At 39.0% G+C, this 25,433-nt stretch overlaps 1 long non-coding RNA gene across 1 annotated transcript; it reads left to right on the forward strand.

Annotated features, from left to right (window-relative positions):
• Positions 1–451: 451 nt before the first annotated feature.
• Positions 452–22,673, forward strand: LOC121382648. Its single transcript, XR_005959195.1, has 3 exons — positions 452–624; positions 13,156–13,268; positions 22,101–22,673. It is a non-coding gene; the product is annotated as an uncharacterized LOC121382648 (long non-coding RNA).
• The last annotated feature ends 2,760 nt before the right edge of the window (positions 22,674–25,433 follow it).

Here is a 25,433-nt window from a genome sequence, read left to right on the forward strand (position 1 = left end):
GTCGTCCTTTCTGGGGCATAGGCCATTGACTACAGTTTTCCAGAGTTATCTGTCCTGGTCTCTGGTTTCAAGCTGCCTGCAGGTGTATCCCACAGGTACCCCCAAACAGAAACCCGTAATACAAATGCTACAGTTACATAGGCTACATAACGTTACTATAATATATCTGACGTTATTGTTTGGGGATACGATAACTGTGGTGTATCTTGTCTTCTTGGTGTCCACCTGGAGATCCCTTCGCCATGTGTTCTTTGGACGGCCTCCTTTTCTTCGGCCAACAAGTATTTCGACATTTTTCGTCAAGTTAAAAACAAAATTGTCGAAAACGTTACTAAAAATGTCAACAATGCTTTTACGTGACGTCAACAATGCTTTAACATGATGACGTCAACAATGCTTCTACGTTTTAATATGCTTATTGATGTCAAAGCGATACTACGTACATTCGTCTGGATATAGTTTTATTTCAGAAATGTGTGAATAGAATCGCTTTTTGAGATTAATAATCATATTAAAATGTATATAAATGTAAAAAGTCTGTACATGGACCTATTACTACCCAATGACGACATCTTACTTCCTGTGCATGTTTTCTGCAAATGTTGACTGGATATATCCATAACGGTAAGTGTTTGCAATTGTTTGTTTGTTTATTTGTTTGTTTGTTTAATTGTGTATTGGCGTAGACAGGATTTTATATTGTGAGGTCATCCACATTGTGTGGGGTGGGGCACCCACACTCAATTAATCTTGTTATGGGGCGATATGCACATATAACTTAACGGAAAATGTCGAAATACATGTTGGCCTACCACTGAAATGCGCATCTCTCTTCTTTTTTTTTTGGGGGGGGGGGGGGGGGGGCACCTGGTATCCAAGCAAACAATGATATCGAGTAGTGGGAACCTTTTCAATGTTATTAATAAGCGAAAAGGTAAACATTCCCCGGGATTGGGAGGGGGCATGGCCCCCCTGTCCCACCCCCCTCCCCGTCTACGCCACTGGCATGCATGTTTTTTTATGTAGCCGGTGACGAACAATTGATTATTACCTTACATAGTCCTGCGCTACCTTTATTCCTTATATTTTTGCTCTGCCCATATGCAGGTGTAATGCAAATACAGTATTCTTATTCATAGAAACGATGATATATATCTGTCGGGGTGGGGTTGGGTGGGGGGTGCATGGCCCTTATGCTCCACCATGCAGGCTATGCATATTAACAGACTGCAAGAAATGTTCATGAGGTTAATTGAGATCAGTTCAGTTTATTGCATCCATTTAACCACAAGAACAACTCTCGAGGGACTGCAAACGTGGATCCAAGAGAAGGGGTTTTGGAAGGTTGCCACCCACATCCTTCCTCAGAAAGTCGAAATGTCCTGAAACACCCAGTGTTTAGAAGATGAATATAATCCATTTATTGGTTTTCAGCAGGGAACATGTTTACAATGGTCAGCTTGATATTTCAGTGGAAGATATAACCATACAGATAAATTAAAATTTGTTTTGTTTAACGACACTACTAGAGCACATTGATTTATTAATCATCGGCTATTGGATGTCAAACATTTGGTAATACACCACAATGTCATGTTTCCATTAGTAGCATCTTTTATATGCACCATCCCACAGACAGGATAGCACATACCACGACCTTTAATATGCCAGTTGTGGTGCATTAGCTGGAACAAGAAATAACCCAATGGGCCTACGGACGGGGATCGACCCTAGACCGAACGTGCATCAAGCGAGCGCTTTATCACTGGGCTGCGTCCCGTACCGCGCCCCATTTAAGAATAAGGTGTCGCCGTCTTGGACAGAGACCAGATAGTTGAAATTGGTCTCAGAGAGGAAACCGCTACATTTTTCCACAAGTTAGTAGCAAGGGATCTTTTATATGCACCATCTCACAGACAGGATAGCACAAACCACAACCTTTAATATGCCAGTCATGGTGCACTGGCTGGAACGAAAAATAACCCACTGAGCCCAACCACGGATATCGACTCTAGACCGACCGCACATCAGGCGAGCGCTTTACCACTGGGCCATGTCCAGTGAGCGGGATCGATCCCCGTCGGTGGACCCATTGGGCTATTTCTCGTTCCAGCCAGTGCTCCACAACTGGTATAACAAAGGCCGTGGTATGTGCTATCCTGTCTGTGTGATGGTGCATATAAAAGATCCCTTGGTGCTAATGGAAAAAGAGTAGCCCATGAAGTGGTGACAGCGGGTTTCTCTCTCAATATCTGTGTGGTCCTTAACCATATGTCCGACGCCATATAACCGTAAATAAAATGTGTTGAGTGCGTCGTTAAATAAAACATTTCTGTCTTTCTTTCTGGGCCATGTACCGTCCCTCTGTAAAGAGCTGTGCTAATCGAGAGTTCTGGTTCTCGGCGAGGTTTATCTATTGTCGAGATGATCTTCTCAATTCGGCGCATGGAGGCGTTGTCCATCTCGGATGGAAAAGAAAGAAATGTTTTATTTAACGACGCACTCAACACATTTTATTTACGGTTATATGGCGTCAGACATATGGTTAAGGACCACACAGATTTTAAGAGGAAACCCGCTGTCGCCACTAAATGGGCTACTCTTCCGATTAGCAGCAAGGGATCTTTTATTTGCGCTTCCCACAGGCAGGATAGCACAAACCATGGCCTTTGTTGAACCAGTTATGGATCACTGGTCGGTGCAAGTGGTTTACACCTACCCTGCGGAGCACTCACTCAGGGTTTGGAGTCGGTCTCTGGATTAAAAATCCCATGCCTCGACTGGGATCCGAACCCAGTACCTACCAGCCTGTAGACCGATGGCCTGCCACGACGCCACCGAGGCCGGTCAATTCGGCGCATGGAGGCGTTGTCCATCTCGGATGGAGACATTCGTCTAATTGTTACCAGCATGGCTCGCTGTTTCTTTTATTCTCATAGTTAACAAACCCGCTCCAACGCGTAACTTACCTAAAGCTGGGTCGTCTATTGAACGTCCGGCTACCTCACCAAGCAGCAATATCATCTGACATAATACCTAGACTCTGGGTGAGGGGATGGAGGAGGCAGTGGAAAATATCAGAACAGTGTACTTCTACAGCTAGACAAAAGGGACATGATTTAAAGGACACTTTTTCAATATCTTTTTTTGGGAGGGGGGGGGGGGGGGGGGGGGGGTGGCGGGTTGGGTTGGGGGCAACGTCACACCTGGACTTAGTCACTGGTTGTCAGTTGCGGATCTAAGAGAGGAGAGCAAGGCCCGCTCACCACCCTTAAATTATGCGACAGGTTTTTTTTTTTAATGTTTACGTTGGAAAATCAAAGAAATCACTTCGAGAACGTTTGTGGCCTTCGGTCACATGTCATTGGCGTACTTGATCATCGCCTAAATTAAATAAAAAAGGAAAAGGAACAAAGGAAGAAAGGAAATGGTTTATTTAACGACGCACTCAACACATTTTATTTACGGTTATATGGTGTCGGACGTAGGTTTAAGGACACTCAGTATGGGAAGGAAAAACGCTGCGCCCATTCATGGGTATCTTTTAGATTGATTTGATGATTGGCTAACGATAGAGAACGAACTCATTTGGGTTAAATACACCTATAATAATTTTGTAATGAAATTCGGTGTTCCGTGAAAAAACAGGTTTAAGCACCTGCAACCTTACACGAAAGTATGGAGATAACTTTAATGTGTTACGCATTCGGCAAAATCGATTGGAAATCTGGATGGCCAATACCAAAAGAAAACCTTCGAGATGTTTTCCGAATTAGTTTAGAGCGCGTGGTACTCAGACCTTAGCATCACGGTTACTTGTGGAAACTGTGGTAAGTCTAGGTGTGCCAGCCGTAAAGCTACCGTTTAGTCAGCTAAAATTAAATCATAGATACGATGTTTTTCTGGAAGGGGACTCCCGGGACAATGATTTAATGGCATTGTTGTAGTTTGAGGGTGATCATTTTTCATTTCAACGTACTTTGGCTTATATCCAATTAAGGTTCAAACACGCTGTACTCGGGCACACACCCAGCTATCTGGGCTGTTGCCAGGACAAGAAGTGGCCGGTGAATTAGGATGTTAGTTGGTAGTGTTAGTGAGAGGAGAAGAGGGTGTAGTGGCGACACCTACCCATTGAGTCGTTATTTAAAACTCCTTGGGTGGGAGCCGGCAAGAGCTGCGAACACTGTACCACCACCTTATGTCTGGTGGCTTAAGCACGGGACACCACCGAGGCCGGTAGTTAGGAGGTAGAGCAGTCGCGTGCGATGAATATCGTGTGGCCCAACGAATGCTCTGAATGAATGAATGCATGCATGTATGTATTATGTATGGAATGAATGACAGCTTTTATGAATATGTCACAGCCATTCAGACGAACACATTCCACAGTTTATTCAACTGAATGCGTTGAAACTCACACTCCGTGGAGGTGTAATGACACATGCCACCCAGGACCCAGTGTTTCGAACCACTATCTTACCGAGGACAAACCACACACACACCACACACCCACACACAACACAGATACACACAGTTACACAAACACACACACACATACACACACACTCAAAGAAAAACTACCCACATACACAGACACTAGATACACACAGTACACAAGACAAACATACACACGCACTAACAAACACAAACACACACGCACACCATAACACAGACAAACCAGCAGACAGAGAGAGAGAGAGAAGGACAGTGTGACAAAGAGGAGAGACAACAGAAGACACACAGACGACGAGGATAGAGAGACACAAAGACAGAAGGAAAGGACAGACAGACACACCGACCACACACACACTCAAAGACACAAGCGTGCCCGCAAACCAATCAGCACTCAAGAAACATGTTCTATCTTTTAACACACATTTTCCAGAGGAGAGAAGAGAGAGAGAGAGAGGACTAGCGAGAGGAGAGAGAGAGATGAGAGAGACACCAACACCAGCTGCGCCCGCACACACAATCCACACACGCACACAGCGCGCGCACGCACGCACATACACGTACAAATCCACCATTTAACACACTGCTGACAAACACACGCACACACACGATCGCAAAACACAAATACACCATCGCACCTAAAAAATAACACATTAAACCCAATTAGCACACCACGCACAAACCACACGCCACTACTTAAAGCCACGGATAGCGGAACCACACACACATTGCCCACAAAAACACAAAGACCATACCAAAACCACAGACATTCACACAGCTGGCATTTTTTTTTCTTTTTTATTTACACAAAAACACAAATAAAAAAAACCACCCACACTAAACCATGTTCCCCCCCAAATACACACCATAGACATACCACATAACACAGCGCTTTGTCGTCGCATACAACACACACATACACACACTGCGCACAAGCACACACATTAGACAATACACCCACCCAAACTATACCACAACCAACACAAAAACGACACACACATACACACCATCATTACACACAGACACACACATACACATACAACACACATACAACCACACAGACCCAAATACATACATCCACAAACAATACATACACATACACACACAACATACACAACACACATACATACATATACACATACATACACACACACCTTACACACACACACATACACACACAACATTACAAAATACACACACGACAAATACACAAACACCACACACATACACACAACACATACACACACAACATCCAAAATACATACATACACACACATACCAACACATACACACACACATACTACACACATACACACATACATACACATACACATCACATACATACACATACACACACATACATACACACACATGCTTTCATACACTACATCCATATACACATCTACACACCACCCATCACACACACATACACACACCATACACACACATACCTACATACTACACACATACCCACACATACACACACATATATACAAATACACACATCACACATACACTCACATACACCACATACATACATACACCCATTACACACCATACACACACACATGCATACACACACACACACACACATACCACACATACATACACACACCTACACACCACACACATACATACCCACTACACACATACACACACACATACATACACCACACACACACACATCATACACATACACATACACATACACACACATCCACCCACACACACACACCCTACATACACACACACACACATATACACACACACTACACATACACCCACATAACACACATACACACACACACATACACACACATACACATACACACACACACATACACACACATACACATACACACACCACACACACATACACATACACACACACACACACACACATACACACACACACACATACACACATACACACACATACACATACACACACACATATACACACATATACACACACACACATACACACACACACACATACGCACACACATACACACACACACACACACATACACACACACATACACACGGTTGGTTTGTTTTATTTAATGCCGTTATCAGAGTACATTGATTTATCAATCATCGGCTACTGGATGCCAAACATTTGGTAATTCTGACACATACAGTCTTAAAGGAAACTCACTACATTGTTAGACATATTTCATATGCACTTCCCCACAGACAGGACAGTACATACCCCGACATTTGATATACCAATCGTGAAAAAACTGGCTGGGACTGGGGAGAAAGAAAGAAAAAACTCATTTGGAGAATGGATCCACCAAGTGGGTTTGATCCTACGACCAAAGGTTCCTCAAGCGAGCGTTTTTACCTACTGATCCAAATCCCGCCATGCTACTCTCACGGCTTACGGCACTGCCAATCCTGTTTGACCAATCGGATTAATCAATCATGTACGCTGCGGCGAGCAGTTTTCGTGAACGAGTAATCCCCGCATTAAGCAATTTGCAAGGTCCTTAACTAAAGGTCATTTTGATCTTTACACGATGTCGCGGTACCAGACGCAGCTCTGAGTTAAAAGCAGGGAGCAAATTGACGCACCTAATGGGTCTTTAAAGGGTTTGCTTCGACAGAACTAATGACGGCGAATTTGCAATACATCAGCGGAATTCCCCGCAGAATGGCGTGGGTTGGGTGTTTGAAAGACAAATTTTGTTAACACATATATTCCCACGTCTGAGTGTTTGTCCGCTTTAGTGGGATCAGCGTGCATTATTATTAATTACGTATAAACAGCCACTTGGTGCACCATGCCGAGTTAACATACGCACTCACACACACAAAAAAAGACAGAAAAAAAAAGAAAAAAGAAAAGAAATGGCCCATGCCTTTATTATGCATATACGGGGGCGGGATGTAGCGCAGTGGTAAATTAACAGCGCTCGCTTGATGCGTGGTCGGTCTAGGATCGATCCCTGTAGGTGGTCTATTGGGCTATTTCTTATTCCAACCAGGACACCACGACTGGTATATCAAATGCCGTGGTATGTGCTATCCTGTCTGTGGGATGGTGTATATAAAAGATCCCTTGCTACTAATAGAAAACATGTAGCGAGTTTCCTCTCTAAGTGCCTATAAAAGACCCCTTGCTACTATTGGAAAAAACAAGGAGCTACCTTTCGATCAACTAAGTGAAATCAACCAACTCCATTTTTAATTTTGATGAACTGTTCCAAATTATTAGTATGCGTCAAAATTATCTTCACCAAATTACGCAACTTTTTATTTTTGACTAATTGTGACACCCAATAGCCGATGTGTATTTTTGTGCTGGGGTGTTGTTAAACATTCATTAATTAATTAATTCATTCATTCATTCATTCATTCATTCATTCATTCATTCATTCATTCTTTTTAATTCTACGGGACATTTGCAAATTCAATAGCACCAAGACCGACCCCCTCTCCCCCTCTTCCACCTCTCCCCCAAACCCATAAGAGGCGTGTGCTACAACTAGTTCTGAATGTGCTCGTTAAAACCTATGACCAAGATCATAACCAATGGACAAATGTAGCGGGTTTCTCTCAAAGAGTGTCAAAATAACCATATTTTTGAGATTCACTAACCGATATTAATAAATCAATTTGTCCTAGCGGTGTCGTGAAACAAAACAAATTAACTATCGGACTCAACTCTGGTAGGTACTCAGTTCGCATCCCAACACCATTTTTAATGGTTTGTGGAGAGGAAGAACAACATCACATCCACCCTCTCTCTCTCTCTCTCTCTCTCTCTCTCTCCTCTCTCTCTCTCTGTCTCTCTCTCTGTCTCTCTCTCTGTCTCTCTCTCTCTCTCTCTCTCTCTGTCTCTCTCTCTCTCTCTCTCTCTCTCTCTCTCTCTCTCTCTCTCTCTCTCTCTCTCTCTCTCTCTCTCTCTCTCTCTCTCTCTCTCTCTCTCTCTCTCTCTCTCTCTCTCTCTCTCTCTCTCTCTCTCTCTCTCTCTCTCTCTCTCATCGCTGGTGTAGTGGTTGTCATCGGACATAAGGCTGGTAGGTACTAGGTTCGCCTGTAGGTATCGGCTCTCGCCCAGAGCGAGTTTAACGACTCGATGGCTAGGCGTTAGACCACCACACCGACTTCTCTCTCACTAACCACTAACAACTAATCACTGACCTGGACAGACAGCTCAGATAGCGGAGGTATTTGTCCAGGACAGCTTGCGTGAACTTTAATTGAATATATGTACGAAATTCGATGAATGTTGTCTGGCCCCGGTTTAATTCTCGTGCTGACTTCACATCCCAATGATACACACACCGACAAACATGTAACGACTCAATTGGGAATACGGTGTACGGTTATCACATCGATACCAATAATCGCCGTCTTGGACACACAAGACCAGATACATAGTTGAAGATGGTGCCCATAACTTGCCCTAAAGAGGAAGGATGTACATATGATACATGTAATTACCTTGGTTTTGTCGTCATCAGTTTCCGGAGACATTATCTAGCCCAGACGGTAGAGCGCTGGTTAGGGTGGTGTGGTGTGGTGTGTGTATGTGTGTGTGTGTGTGTGTGTGTGTGTGTGTGTGTGGGGGGGGGGGTGATAAGAGTCATAGGATCAAATTCCCCCGGTGGGATCCAGTCTCTGCTTGTTTCCCCCCATTTCGACTAGTGTTGATAAGCGTACGAGACGGGGTGGAACAAATCCTCAAAATTCGGGCAAAATGAGCCGGCCTGAACCCTTTTGACCATGTATTTCCATCATTCTTTCCCACAATATTAGTTTAAATCCATGTAAAAAAAATGCACATAGTGATTCGTTTGCAAACCCACTTAGCTATTTAGCAATAATGCTGATTGGGCCTCCACGAGTCCAAAATGTTGGACTCAAGTACTTGAGGGTCAAACTCGAACCGGACGCGAACATCCGAACACTTACACTAAGTGATGATGAGACTAAGGAATAAAGTGAAATAGCATTATGCATCTTAATTCCAGCGCTGAACATGGATGCCAAATCCTGCCATTGTATTTCATTACACACATTCAACTTTTGTTCTCACTCCATGTCTCACACTCATGGCTTAATAATGTAACCGGCGGTAAGCATATTATGGCAAAATGACGTAAACGAAATAGAATTAAATGAGAGTGCTCTGGAGTCTTCCTTGCACGGGATACTCGAGTCCTGTGAACAGAATCGAGTCTTGCTAGACTCGGTCCGTGTCCGAGTACTCGAGTACTCGTGGATACCCTAAATGCTCATATGAATAAATGTTGTTATCCAGATTCGGGTATTGCAGCCTATTCAGCCGGCCCCCCTACAAAAATGGGAGCTCGTATGGCCTGTACTAGTGCCCAAGATTGCTATTTGTTACACATCCGTGTGAGAAATGACTCATTGTAGATCAATATCGTATCCAAAATCTGTTGTAGATCACTTGTAAGACTTGTGACTCGTTGCTCCACGGTGATTCAGTACAATACTGACGGCCAGGGCCCAATTTCACAACACATCGTAAGTTTACGTCTGCGATTAGCAGTTATACCAGACATACGTTTACACGTGTTTGGCATCTATTTCACGCAGAACATTACATCATTACGGAATATGAAGAATTTTAAGAATGAAAAAAAGTGAAATAAGTGTACTTAAAGACATACTGTCACGGATTTAAGGACCTTATTTCTCTCAAAATGGATAATAAATAAAAATTACATTAATTGTTGGAAACAAAATCTAGCTATCGTATCACCATAACTCAACCATGATGGAGTGAAATCCATGTCAACCCTCTCGGCAATTTTAGTTTTTGAATTATGGACCATTGCCATAATTCAATTGTTTTTGCAAAATATAATTAAGAAAAGGAGTATGGTGGTTATGAAGTTGGTTGAATAAAGTACATTTAGGGACAATTCAAATTATTTTTGTTCAGGTAATACTTTCTTAGACCATTAAATAGGTCAGTGATCTGTGACAATATGCCTTTAAATTACATTTGTTGTACTGTTAATAGTAATAAGAACTGTGATATAGTCGTAGATTTACGTTTACGTGCAAAACTAGGCTTACGATGTTTTGTGAAATTGGGCCCTGGTTTTTGAGGATATGTAAGAAATGGAATACTACATTCGTGTCCATTAGATACGTGTTTAAACAACTCATAAGATAAATGGTTTGCAACGGTCTCTCATGTACTATGCGCTATATCAATGGTCATGGTATGTGCAGTCTTGTTTTGGGGGAAATGCATATACAAATTAAAATATCTCTTATTTCTGATAGAAAAATTGTGGCTTTCTTCCAAGACTATATGTCAGGCTTACAAAATGATCAATAAATCAATGTACTCTAGTAGAGTCGTTAAACTAAACAAACTTTAACTTTTTCATGAAATGTCCTGGATTTCATTTTGCGAATAAGTGTGGCCCTATAGTAGACAATATAAGGTTTTTCCCATTACCTTACCTTCTCCAGCATAAACAGACAACGGATTTATGAAAGTACAAAGAAATGGATTCTAGAATAATTTCATTTTTCTTTTCTTTTAATTGTATTGAAACATCTGCATGGTCTCAAGGAAATCATTCCTTGACTGGAATGGCGGGGTGCGGTCTATCAATACCGCGATCAATAATTCAGGTCTAGGTTTTTTCTAGTCTTCGCCAGGTGATCCATCTGACCGTGTGGTTAATGAAGGAATCACGGTATTTTAGATATCACCTAACTCCAGAATTTCGTTCAATGACGTCAAAGCTAAATGAAGTGTTTTCGCCAATGTGGGAAACGTAAACAAACCATCGACCGCCAGCACACGTTCTAACGCCTGTTTTGACAATTACAACAAAAATGTCTGTCTAGAATACTAAACAAAATGTCTTTTTCTCCAGATATGCCTTTAGACTAGGTAGTGCTCTCTTACCATGGTAGTAGTAGTAATAGTAGTAGTAGTAGTAGTAGTAGTAGTAGTAGTAGTAGTAATTGTAATAACAGTAGTAGTAATAGTAGTAGTAGTAGTAGTAATTGTAATAACAGTAGTAGTAATAGTAGTAGTAGTACTACTAGTAATTGTAATAAGTAATAGTACAGTAGTAGAAATTGTAGTAGTAGTAATAATAGTAGTAGTATCTTTTATTTGTAGTAATAGTAGTAGTAGTAGTAGTAATTGTAATAACAGTAGTAGTAATAGTAGTAGTAATATAGTAGTAGTAGTAGTAGTAATAGTAGTAGTAATAGTAGTAGTAGTAGTAGTAGTAGTAATAATAGTAGTGGTAGTAGTAATTGCAATAACAGTAGTAGTAGTAATAGTAATAGTAGTAGTAGTAGTAGTAGTAGTAGTAGTAGTAATAGTACTAGTAGTAGTAGTAGTAGTAATAGTAATAACAGTAGTAGTAATAGTAGTAGTGGTAATAGTAGCAGTGGTAGTAGTAATTGCAATAACAGTAGTAGTAGTAATAGTAGTAGTAGTAGTAGTAGTAATAGTAGTAGTAATAGTAGTAGTAGTAATAGTAGTAGTAGTAGTAGTAGTAGTAGTAATAGTAGTAGTAGTAGTAGTAATTGTAATAACAGTAGTAGTAATAGTAGTATTAGTAGTAGTAGTAGTAGTAGTAGTAGTAGTAGTAAATAGTATAAGTAGTAGTAGTAGTAATAGAGGCAGTAGTAGTATTAGTAGTAGTAGTAGTAGTAGTATTGTAATAACAGTAGTAGTAGTGAGTAGTAGTATAGTAGTATTAGTAGTAGTAGTAGTAGTAGTAATTGTAATAACAGTAGTAACAGTAGTAGTAGTAGTAGTAGTAGTAGTAGTAGTAGTAGTAGTAGTAGTAGTAGTAGTAGTAGTAGTAGTAGTAGTACATTGTAACAGTAACAGTAATACATGTTTCCATCAAAAGCAAGTTATCTTTTAGTTGTACGTTCACACACTACTACTACTACTACTAGTAGTAGTAGTAGTAGTAGTAGTAGTAGTAGTAATAGTAATTGTAATAACAGTAGTAGTAGTAGTAACAATATAGTAGTAGTAGTAGTAGTAGTAGTAGTAGTAGTAGTAGTAGTAGTAGTAGTAGTAGTAGTAGTAGTAGTAGTAGTAGTAGTAGTAGTAGTAGTAGTAGTAGTAGTAGTAGTAGTAGTAGTAGTAGTAGTAGTAGTAGTAGTAGTAGTAGTAGTTGTAGTAGTTGTTGTAGTAGTAGTAGTAGTAGTAGCCCGAGTACTCTGACTGTAAGAGAGCTAGACGGACATTGGATTGTTGTGGTATTAGAGCGGAAATGTTTTACAACTTTTTGGTTGTCGGCAATTGCCAAAAAAATACATAGCTTGGTCTTTGACTGTAATGAGAGAGTATTTATGTCCAAATGTCCGTCTAGCTCTCTTACAATCAGAGTACTCGGGATATAGTAGTAGTAGTAGTAGTAGTAGTAGTAGTAGTAGTAGTAGTAGTAGTAGTAGTAACAATAGAGTAGTAGTAGCAGTAGTAGTTGTTGTAGTAGTAGTAGTAGTAACAATAGAGTAGTAGTAGCAGTAGTAGTAGTAGTAGTAGTAGTAGTAGTAGTAGTAGTAGTAGTAGCAGTAGCAGTAGCAGTAGCAGTAGTAGTAGTAGTAGTAGTAGTAATAGTAACAACAGAGTAGTAGTCTTAGTAGTAGTTGTTGTAGTAGTAATGGTAGCACATTTTCCATTAGCAGCAAGTAATATTTTATTTGTACTTTCACACATAGAGAAGAGCACATGCCACGGTTTTTTATATGCCAGTTGTGAGGCACTGGTTGGAACGGTCAATCAGGGAATAGGTCAACCTAGGCGATTCGATTCTACGACTCAAGCATCTCAGGTGAGCTCTCGTTGTAAACAAGCTAGGCGCTTCATTATTTTCATTGCCATTAAACGTTATTTATTAATTGATTCGCTTTTAGAAAAACCCTGCACATAAATAAATTACTTATAATGGTCACACTGGTTTATGTACATGTACACGAAAAAACGTTTATGGCGAAAATGTGATCAGTGGCACTCATTTGTAAGTTGATTGAAATAAAGGTATTTTAATGTTTTCAGACGCGTATTCTGGACATTTTTTTTGCGAATATAACATTTAGAAATACCTTTGATCTTTCTTTATTGAACATCGATCAGGTTAATTTTATCTATTTTGTGTTTTAAGACCGTTTTCCGTAACGCGGTTTTGTCGCGGTGTTAGACCAAACGCGTCAACATTTTTTTTTTTTTTTTTCAATTTCACGCGGAATAATGTCGATTCTTGCTAATTTTTTTTTTTTTTGCAAGGACATAAAATGGGATTTGGAGCCAAAATGGTCTAAATGCTGACTTGGACCATTAGCTTTCTTTAATTTGTCTCTAAAACAAGGAAGGAAACGCTCTCAACACATTTTATTGACGGTTATATGGCGTCGGACATATGGTTAAGGACCACACAGATACTGAGAGAGGAAACCCGCTGTCGCCACTTCATGGGCTACTCTTTTCGATTAGCAGCAAAGGATCTTTTATATGCACCATCCCACAGACAGAATAGTACATACCACGGCCTATGTTACACCAGTTGTGGAGCACTGGCAGGAACGAGAAATAGCCCAATGGGTCCACCGACAGGGATCGATCCTAGACCGACTGCGCATCAAGCGAACGCTTTACCACTAGGCTACGTCTCTAAAACAGGTTCTGTTGTTCTGAATGAGTAGCATGGCTTGTTTTAAAACTATCTGCGGCCAAAATCCAAGTGATAAAAATTGCCGTGACTATATGAAGCATGTAAAGGAAAATATTTAAGGTACCAAGCCAAGGAAGGGGTACCATGGCCATTGAAGACGGATCAAGACAGATGAGGAGGACGTAAAAACAAAAAAAAACAAAAAACACACCCTAAATATGCCCACCTTTTCTGTGCAATTCGTGAATTTTTTTAATTTTTTTTTATAAAAAGCCGTATCGCCGCATCCATTCCGAAACTTCGATCTGACCAGAGACCGATTTTTATTTTGGAGTTTAGCGGTGTCCGTAAAACAGACGCCTTAAAAAAGAAATCTGTTCACAGTAGCCGAGCCCGCACTACGCCAAAAATTTTGCACACAGAAAATGAACGAAATGTTTTATTTAACGACACTCAACACATTTTTATTTACGTTTATATATGGTGTCGGATATATGGTTGAGGACCACACAGGTAATAAGGAAAGAAACTCGCTTCCGCCACTTCATGGGCTACTAGGGCGGAACGTAGTCCAGTGGTAAAACGCTCGCTTGATGCGCGGTCGGTCGAGGATCGATCCCCAACGGTGGGCCTATTGGGTTATTTCTCGCTCTAGCCAGTGCACCAAGAATGGTATATCAAAGGCCGTGGTATGTGCTATCCTGTCTGTGGGGTGGTGCACATAAAAGATCCCTTGCTACTAATGGAAAAATGTAGCGGGTTTCATCTCTATGACTGTGTCAAAATGACCATATATTAGACATCCAATAGCCATACATCAATGTGCTCTAGTGGTGTCGTTAAACAAAGCAAACTTTTATCATGGGCTACTCTTTTATTAGCAGCAAGAGATCTTTTATATGCACCATCCCACAGACATGATAGTACATACCAAGACCTTTGTTACACCAGTTGTGGAGCACTAAATGGAACGAGAAATAACCCAATTGGCCCACCGATGTAGACCGATTTTAAACCGATCACAAATGAGTTCATCCTGCCACTGCGCTCATGGATAATCGCCCTAACCGCGTGGGTTCAACTAATTATGTTTCAACAAAATCATATTGATATTGATATTTAGAAAAGTTATATGTTTTAAAGTCGTAGACCCTAGTTTCAACCTGTAAAAATGGACACTAAATTGTGTTAATCTACAAACCTGGGCTACGTTTAAACAGACCGAGCGGGAAAACGTCCGCTAGACTGGTTTATGCGCTTCACGGTAAACCAAATGGTCACATTGGGAACCAATCACATAGTTCGCGAACGTTAACAAAACGTTTGCTGGTTGAACTTAGGGCTGTAACACACTTGGATAAAGTTACAAAAGAGTGAAACAAGAATCTGCTACGTTGAAAGAGGGAACATCCTTACAAACAGACAATAACTCATCTCCGTAACCGTTAATTCTCAGACGCACGTGCGTTTTTAAAAATATGAAAAATGCATTTTGTAGTATTAGAAACACCAATATGACTAGAAACACTTCGGTTGTACCGAAATGGATAATCTAAACAATAAAATATAAGTAATGCTTGATGTCAATGATCATAAAAGTCTCTAATAGTGAAAAATATGCCTTAGTGTTGTTTTGTGGGGGTTTTTAGTTTTTGGTTTTTTGTTTGTGTTTGTTTTGTTTTTGTTTTTGTTTTTTTCACAAAATCGTAAAGACTTTTAATTTACATGACAGTGGTGTTGTTATTATTATTATTATTATTTTAATTGTAAAAACTTGCATTATTTAACTCTACTGTCTCTTATGACAGGCGCGAAGGACGGATTTTCAAAGTGTGGAGGCAAATTTGTATGGTTGTATAAAATGTGTTGTGCGAAACCCCAAAGCCCCATAAGATTTTTTTTTAAATATTAACCCCCGTCATAGCGATTTTGGTGTGTTTTCGGCTTATTTGTTATTACCTGAGACACTTAAAGTCCCGAAATAAAAACTGGCGACAAAAGTGTGTGTGTGGTGTGTGTGTGTGTGGGGGGGGGCTGAGTCCCCCCTAGCCCCCCCCCCCCCGGGGGGTATGAGTCCACAAGGAATGGCGTATGCACTTTTATGTTTGTTTTGTTTTTGTTTATATACATATATGATGTAAATACTGTGAGACATCACTAAATTGTCTGTCTGATCAATAATATTCCTACCAAAGCGTAATCTGCATTTAGGAAGGTCTACACGATTAATAATCATGTGGCTTTATCTTGCGGACTTATTCAAATGACGACAAGATAAAATACACAAAGAAATTATACAGTACATTTGTTGATCACAAAAATACTTTTCAATAATAATAATAATAATAAAAGCAAATCGTAACATGCACAACATAATAATTGTTAAACCACATGTTTATAGAAACGGATGCTACATAATGATATTAGAGATTAGTTTCCTTGGCATATTCTTTGTTGGTTGTTTGCATGTTTGCTGGTACTTAGTACTCCCAAGGGCGAATTAAAAAAAATTAATCAAGAAATCTAGCCTTATCTGCATCGCCTTGTTAGCAAATACGTATTTGTGTCTTTTTCGGAATATGTTAGTGTTTTACATAACCGTACGACACAGGGGGCGGGGTGGGGGATGGGGGACCCCCCCCCCCCCCCCCCCTCCCAGTGCTGAAGTAAATCCATCGAATTCAGGCAAAAACGATAAAAATATTCGGGCAAAATGTACTAATCTGAAACCTTTTTTTCATGTATTTCCATCATTCTAACTGCAAAATTAGTTGTAATTCATATACAAATGCGTAGTGATTGGTCTGTAACCCTATATTTGGCAGTAATGCTAATAAGAATAAATTTTGTTATCCAGATTCGGGCATTTTCATTTAATTCGGGCAAAAATGGGAGCCCGTACGCATATGCTGTTTTATTAACGAATCGTCGATTTAATAAATGCTTACTTTAGGGTTAATGTAGAGTTTGTTTTCCGATTTGTCAACAAAAAAAAACAAAAACAAATTAAAACAAAATAAGAGAAAAAAGGTATTAGATAAAATGTTCTTGAAATCAAACTAGTTATTCAACTGTAAATGTTTGGCAGACTTGAAAAAATCCGATAGTTCATCAACATCATATAAAGAAGAAGCTTATTTTGTTTAACGACACCACTCTAGCACGTTGATTTATTAATCATCGGCTATTGGATGGCAAACATTTGGTCATTTTAACATATAGTTTTAGAGAGGAAACCCGTTTCATTTTTTCATTAGTAGCAAGGGATCTTTTATATGCATCATCCCACAGAATAGCACATACCACAGTCGTTGATATAGCAGTCGTGGTACACTGACTGGAACGAGAAATAACCCAATGGGCCCGCCGACGGGGATCGATCCCAAACCGACCGCGCATCAAGCGAGCGCTTTATCACTGGGCTACGTCCCGCCCCTCAACATCGTATGTGCAAAAGAGCACGTGTTCTGTGTAAAACCTACTTTATGTATTATATTTTGTAATATCTCACCATCCAGGCGCGTGTTCGGGAATTTTAGCAAGGGGGCAGACCGTAGCGAGCATCGTTTATAGGGTGGGTGGGTCGAGTCACACTCTCCCGAAAAAAGAAAGAAGAAAATTTGCTTGAGGGGATTTCGACCCACCAAACCCACCCCCTGCACACGCGCCTGCCATCTTTATATATATTTGTAGAAATGTGTCCGTCATATAGTCCAGGCAGTTATGTAAATTTGCTTCTGTTTTTTTTTTGCTCAAGTCAATAAAATGTATTTCTTTTTATTCTTAAGACTATCCAGAATTAGAAAACCATTGGTAGCATTTTTTTCAGTCATTTGATCATGGCGGCCATCTTAAAATTCAAAATTTTGGGATATTTTACATATATTTTGACTCCCAGTCAACAGAGAATCACAATTCTTGTGTCTATTTATATTTTTAAGGTCAATGAACTAACTGATAACATTTGTTTTATTCATTTGGGCATAACAGCCATCTTGAAATTCAAAATAGCCGCCAATTAAATTCTGATACATACATATATATATATATATATATATATATATATATATATATATATATATATATATATATATATATATATATATATATGTATATATATACTCACCGTTTACCCACAAAACAATTTAGGTATCTGTTTACATTTATGAGCTCAGTGAATAAAGTTGTGACAACAAAAACTGCTGTCTGACCTAGCATCCATCTTGAAATTAAAAATGGCCACCATTTTAATATATTTTTCCATATATTTCAACTCTCGGTTAACAGAGAAACACAATCTTTTTTTGTCTATATGTAAATTTATGTAGCCATGAATTTATTGATGACATTTTTATAGTCCTCCAATCGTGGCAGCCATCTTGAAATTCAAAATGGCCACCATTTTAATGTATTTTCATATATCGTAACTTCCGGTTAAGGCAGAAGCACAATTATTTTTGTCTGTACATTTTTAGGATCAATGAATTAAAGAGTTACATTTTTATAACCATCGTTCAGTCATGGAACCACGTTAAAATTCAAAATGGCAGCCATATGGAGATTTAAAAATGGCCACCAATTTTATCATTTGGCAAATACTTTTCCTCCTAGTCCGCATACATTTTATGTGAAATAATTAAAATACTGCACTACTAATGAGTTTCATTTTCTAGATTTTAAACTAATGAAATAGAGGAACAGACCAATTGTAAACTGTAATTCACAATGACACATTAGCAGCGCTCACTCATTTAGTATCGTGCTAATTTAATGTTGTTTAAATTAGTCACTTTTTAATAATTTCTAAAGAAATATCCTACATACATGTATCTGAAAATTGACTAAAATTAATTATTTTCCATTGTGACCCTTGATTAGGCATCTACTTCGTCTGTAATGGCTTGTGTATTGCAGCAACCATCACCACTTGTAGAGTTCTGTACATTGCAGGTTGTATTCTTTACAGGTTCATCTACCTGAACACTTACTGATACCACAGTTGCATCTGATCAGTTCTATCACAGCCTCTGGTGCAGCTTGCATCTTCCACCTTCAACCACATTTACAAATATATCCCCCTCCTTGATCCAGCCATGGGTCTAGATCTCTGGATGTAGCATGGAATCCTGAGCTAGGATATTTGCTTTAATAATTTGATAGATATTTGGCAGTGTTTCCACACTTTGATTTCGTGATGGTGTCTTGAACTTCTGTCCTCTCGGGATAGCTGCATCAATTATACAAATGACCCTTGAGCTTAGTATCACGGAGTACTGACCTCTTTGTATGATTAATCAGTAATTCCAAGCTGGCTAAGAGCTTCAGCTGTCACATCCATTTACTATATGCAACCCTGGTAATGTTGATTTTCTTTCTGAACCCAGTTCATCATCAATTAGTTGCATGTTGATCTGGTTGCGACTTAGTCTGTACCGATAATTATTGGGATCAGTGTGTGTGTGATCTTCTCAGGATAAGAACCAAGTCTGTGTCTGGTGCAGAAATTCACTTCTAATCTGCCATATATGTTGTCAGTGAACAGAAGTATTTCCTGCATGTTTTGATTCACTATTAGGTGGTTACATGGGTGTAAGAGTTATTTTTTAACACAATAATATTTATGAAAGATGACATCAGATATTTCCACTAACCAGGCTACAGATTTTTGAAGCTATGTGAGCGCTACGATAGCAAAAACTATTGCAGGCTATGATGTGACAATGACACATGCGAAAGCCTACTCCTATCAATGACATAAGTTAGATATACAAATGATCATCTGATAATACATCTGGCATATAAAGTTATTTACTGATGTAAAACGCTAGTTATAGTCACAAACACAACAAAATTTGTACTAAAATACCATCCTACCACAGGTGTCAGTACACAAGAAGAAGCAGACATGCTCATGGTTCCTCATACTCATGAAGTAATCGGGCCAGGCAATGAGGTGGATTTCTACATCAAAGACACAGACTGTTGGATTTTTATCACCATTAGGTTACACAATTAATTATATGTAAATCACAACCAGATCAACCTGCAAACATTGTACAATGAACTGTATCCAGAGATAGACTCGGATTACCAGATGTTAATGCTTTAACTGAATATGACACAACAGGACAATTGTTGATGGTGGACATCAATAAAGAGAATTCAATGTATTCACGAAAGCTCCACATATAAGTAACACCAAAGTCAGGTTGGAATCGGTGATTAACCATACAAAGAGATCAGTAACAAATGTGAAGATGTTACTGCATGGAACCAAGCACAAGGGTCATTTCTATAATTGATGCAGCTACTTTAAGATGAAAGAAGTTCAACAAACCATCACCAAACCAAAGTGTGGAAACACTGCCACCTACCTCTGGAGTATGAAAACAGCATACCCAAAGAGCACATCTCCAAGCACATTTCTGAGCTCAAGATGCCATGCTACATCTGGACATATTTGGTCCATGCAAACTTGGTTGGGTCAAGTGGGTTGATATATTTGTGACTGCTGTTGGCGGTGCAAGCTGCACCAGAAGCTATGGTAGAACTGATCAGATGCAATTGTGGTGTCAGTAAGTGTTCAGATAGATGTACTGTAATTTAGTGTAAGCGACACAATCTTCAATGTACAGAGCGTTGCAAGCATGAAACCGATGAGGACTTCTGCAATATGCATACTATTACAGATGAAGTAGATACCTAATATGCCATTATGAATTACAATTTACAGTTGGCATGTTCCTTTATTTCATTAGTTTGTCATTAGTATTGCAATATTAAAAATGTTTGACTTAAAAATGTACTAATGAACACAAAAGTTGCATTTGTATGTAGACTAGGAGAAAAAGTATTTGCCAAATAATTTCATTGGTGCCATTTTGAATTTAATTGGATGACTATCAATCTAGAGAATTAGATTCACTGGACCACTGAAATATACATCTAGACAATAAAATTGTGCTTCTCCATTAACCATGAGTTGAGATATAAGACAAATGTATTAAAATGGCGGCCATATTGAATTTCAAGATTGTTTCCATGATTCAATGACTATGTAAATGAAAACCATCCAATGCATGGAATACAGAAATGTGCATTATGCTTCCACGTTAACCAGGAGTTGAGATATTTGAAAAAATATATTAAAGTGGTAGCCATTTTGAATTTCAAGATGGCTGCCAAGATCAGACAACAATTTTCCTTTTTACAAAATAATCATCTGAACTCACTGACACCAAAATTATTTTTCTGTTTTTAATGGGAGTAAAGATAGAGAAAAAAATATAATGGAATGACATCCATTTTGAATTTCAAGATGGTTGCCATGTGAGATGAATAATAATAATAAATATTTTAATTCACTAACATAATATGTTTAAATAGATCCCCAAAATATGTTTCTGTCTTAAATGGGAGTGGAGATATATAAAGAAATTATATGAAAATGACGGCCATTTTGAATTTCAAGATGGCTGACATGATAGTGGTCAGAACAAATACTACCAATGGATTTCTAGTTCAGGTAGGTCATGGGAACATATGACCAAAATTTTATTAACTTGAGAAAAAAAAATGCAACCTTCAAAAAATTAACATAACTCCCTAGACTAATATGTCTTTGGTATATCTTTACCACGACTGGTATATTAAAGACCGTGATATGTGCTATTCTGTTTGTGGGATATTGTATATAAAAGATCCCTTGTTATTAATTTAAAAAAATATGGCGGGTTTCCTCTCTGAGACAATATGTTAGAATTACCAAATGTTTGACATCCAATAACCTATGATTAATAAATAAAAGTGCTCTAGTGGCGTTGTTAAACAAAACAAACTTTAACTTTAATTTTATTTTGTTCTTTACTGTCAATACGACTTGAATCTGATTGAATGAAAACGTATTTCTTACCATATAATGTTCCTCTTGCAGTTTTTCAATACTATGACTGTTAAATGTTTGGCTTGAACAGGGATCTATTTTTTTTATTTAAGATGGTTCAATATTATCAGTGAACTTCATTACACTCATTCACAGAACTGAAGTAAGGACACGGTATATCTGAATGAACGTGAAGACGACTTAAGCTCCACACGTCCTAGAGTTGTGTAACGGTCTGAAAGTGTTTCCTTGTCGTGTTGCATTGACGTCTTCTCTGCTTGTAATGTCTTCAATGGACCTATCACCTCGTGGTGACATGAATGGATGTTTTAATTGTGAAATATTGATACGGTTGACATCGGTATGTGATACTAATATTCCACTTTCTCTTGTCGACCCCTGACATTTCAGTAGTTCACTTTCATCATGTTAGTGATTTAGTTGCGGCGTTTTTCCTTCTATTTTTTTTCACTTTTTTTCACTTTTTTTCATTTTTTTTTTTTTTTTTTTTGGTGGGGGCTATACTACAGAGAATTGCAGACTTCAACATAAAGATACGTAATAAATACGTAATAAAATTAAAGTAATAATTTACACACACACGCACATACACACACATACACAAAACAGACACACACACACAGACACAAACACACACACACACACACAAAGACACACAGACACACACAGACACACACACACACACGCGCACACAGACACACAGAGAGAGACAGAGAGAGAGAGAGAGAGAGAGAGAGAGAGAGAGAGAGAGAGAGAGAGAGAGAGAGAGAGACACACAGATACAGACACATATACACAGAGATACGCACAGAGACACACACAGACACACACACATATACACACATACACACACGCAGACACACATACACACACAGAATGAATGTGATTTAAAAAAAAATCGTGAACCAAGAAGGAAACGTTTTCTTTGAGCTCTTCCTTCCTGGTATTGAAAGTCGAATACAAATCAGGCATAGGTTTATAGGTAGTACTAAACCAAATATCTTCCGGCTAGGTCAAAGTTCGAGGTGCACCCAACTTTTGATAGAAACGTTAACACCACAAGTCCTGTGATTGGTGATAAATGTGAGCGTGTTGGTTGTAAAAATAATTAGTTTTATCTGGGCAAAATATGTGTGGAATTTAATTTTAAATCTAGTACTACTGTGTCAAGTAGCCTTGTGCTTGATACATGTATGGGGTACCTGTAAAACAAGTACTAAAATGTTGTGCGGACCTAAGGTAGTCATAGACGCTACCAGTTATTTCTGAAATGAGCAGATTCACCCCCAATTTTTTTCTGATTCACTTTAAGGGCGAGGGGTGGTAGTATTTATATCCATGGTGTTTATGTCGATTGATACATTGCATGTAAGAGTTTTAGCCACATATGTTACTATTGACGTCTATGGGATTTGATTTGGTAGTATACACCCTTCAGTTGTGAGATTAAGGGACTATCTCCTATTCTTAAAAACAAATGGAGGGGGGGGGGGGGCTGGTGGATCTGAGGTGATGAGTCATATTTGTCTACGAAACCAATCTTCATCGCTTGTTACGCTTTCCATCCCCCTAGCTAAAATGTGAAATCCACTGCTGCAGATTGACATGGCAACGTTTGGTTTGACATGCCGCCAGAAGTAAGAACAAACTCAAAACGAACTAGGACAAGTTGAGTGGCACTGATTTGCGAGCTTAGTCGTGCGCATGTCAACAAGTTGCACTATTGATTTTAATGTGCACGTTAATGCAATCCACGTTATCTGTGATCGATATTTCTCTTTCATCGTTTGGAGTCTTATGACATCAAGACTATTACTTGCATGTTGCGGGTTGTTGTAGCGGAAAAAAAGAGTGATACTTCACATTTAAAAATCAAAAGCACTTGTGCCCAAGGACATTTAAAAAAAAGAAAATTGGTAAATTTATAATGTAAATATTCTAAATAAAAAATAAAATAAAAAAGTGGATTCATAGGTACGAAATGAATGTTAGTTACTGAATGGGTAAGAGTGGGTGAGATTTTTTTATATTTTTAAAAAGGACAATTTAGCTTTTAACAGTACTGCACCCTGAAAATATTTGAGTAATACTTCTGTATAATACTCAGTGGCGGATCCAGAAAATCCATTGGGAGGAATGATATGAGGCGGAATGCCAAGGGAACTTTGATGGAGGTTTGGAGGGGTATCGTAAACAAATACAAATTAATACAACCGTGTCCGGAGTATCGGCGCGTCCGGTGTATCGGCGTGTCCGGTGTATCGGCGCGTCCGGTGTATCGGTGTGTCCGGTGTATCGGCGTGTCCGGTGATTCGGCGCGTCCGGTGTATCGGCGCGTCCGGTGTATCGGCGTGTCCGGTGATTCGGCGTGTCCGGTGTATCGGCGCGTCCGGTGATTCGGCGTGTCCGGTGTATCGGCGCGTCCGGTGATTCGGCGCACTTGGTATCTTGCTAAGTATGCTTAGGAAGTTGTCATGTTGTCGGTGTTTTTAACGATTTAAAGTTCAATTCCTTGTTCAATGAGGAATCAAGTATCAACATATTTATTGTCAAGGGTGCAATTAACAAAAAATAGTAGAATTATCAATAATTATATCATAATTTCAAAATAAATCATTGACCTGTTTTCGTTTATATAAACGCGAAGTATGTCAGCCTTATTGATATTAAGAATGTTAAAACCAGTCTAAAAACACCTTTCCCGCATTTTTTAAATTATAGTAAACGGTATAATTATTTTTTTCGGTTAATTTTTATTTAAACTGAAAAAGAAAACACAAACAAATGCAAACAACACGAAAGTTTTACATCTTAATTGACAGTCATTCCACTTCACAACTGTCTTATTGTTACAAAAAATAAAAGCGAAATAAGATCCAGGTGTATGCACAATCTACCAGAGAAAAAAAAATCCATGTAGGCATCTTAGCCATGCATGACAATGAACATGCATGCATCTGCAGTACTGTGCCACTCAAGAAAACGATTCCGAAACTGATCATGAGATGGGTCATGTGTGATCGTTCATTTTCATAGTAATATTTTTAACAAGACAAAACAAAAAAGTACTAAAATAATCCTGGGACAATAGTGTAGCGTTTATGGGCTACAAAGTGAGGTTATGGGCGGTTTATAAATAGCGGAGACAACGATCCACATCTACTGCGCCGAATCACCGGACATGCAAATCGTTTTGGATGCAAGGGGGTGCCTATATTTATGTTCAGTTATAAAATGTTTATTTACTACAGACATAAAACAATTTGTAGTGTATTTCAGATTATGCACTGCTTCATTGGTGTACCGGCCTCGGTGGCATCGTGGTTTAGGCCATTGGTCTACAGGCTGGTAAGTAATGGGTTCGGATCCCAGTCGAGGCAAGGGATTTTTAATCCAGATACCAACTCCAAACCCTAAGTGAGTGC

Source organism: Gigantopelta aegis, chromosome 10 (assembly GCF_016097555.1).
Source record: "Gigantopelta aegis isolate Gae_Host chromosome 10, Gae_host_genome, whole genome shotgun sequence".
NCBI lineage: Eukaryota > Metazoa > Mollusca > Gastropoda > Neomphalida > Peltospiridae > Gigantopelta > Gigantopelta aegis.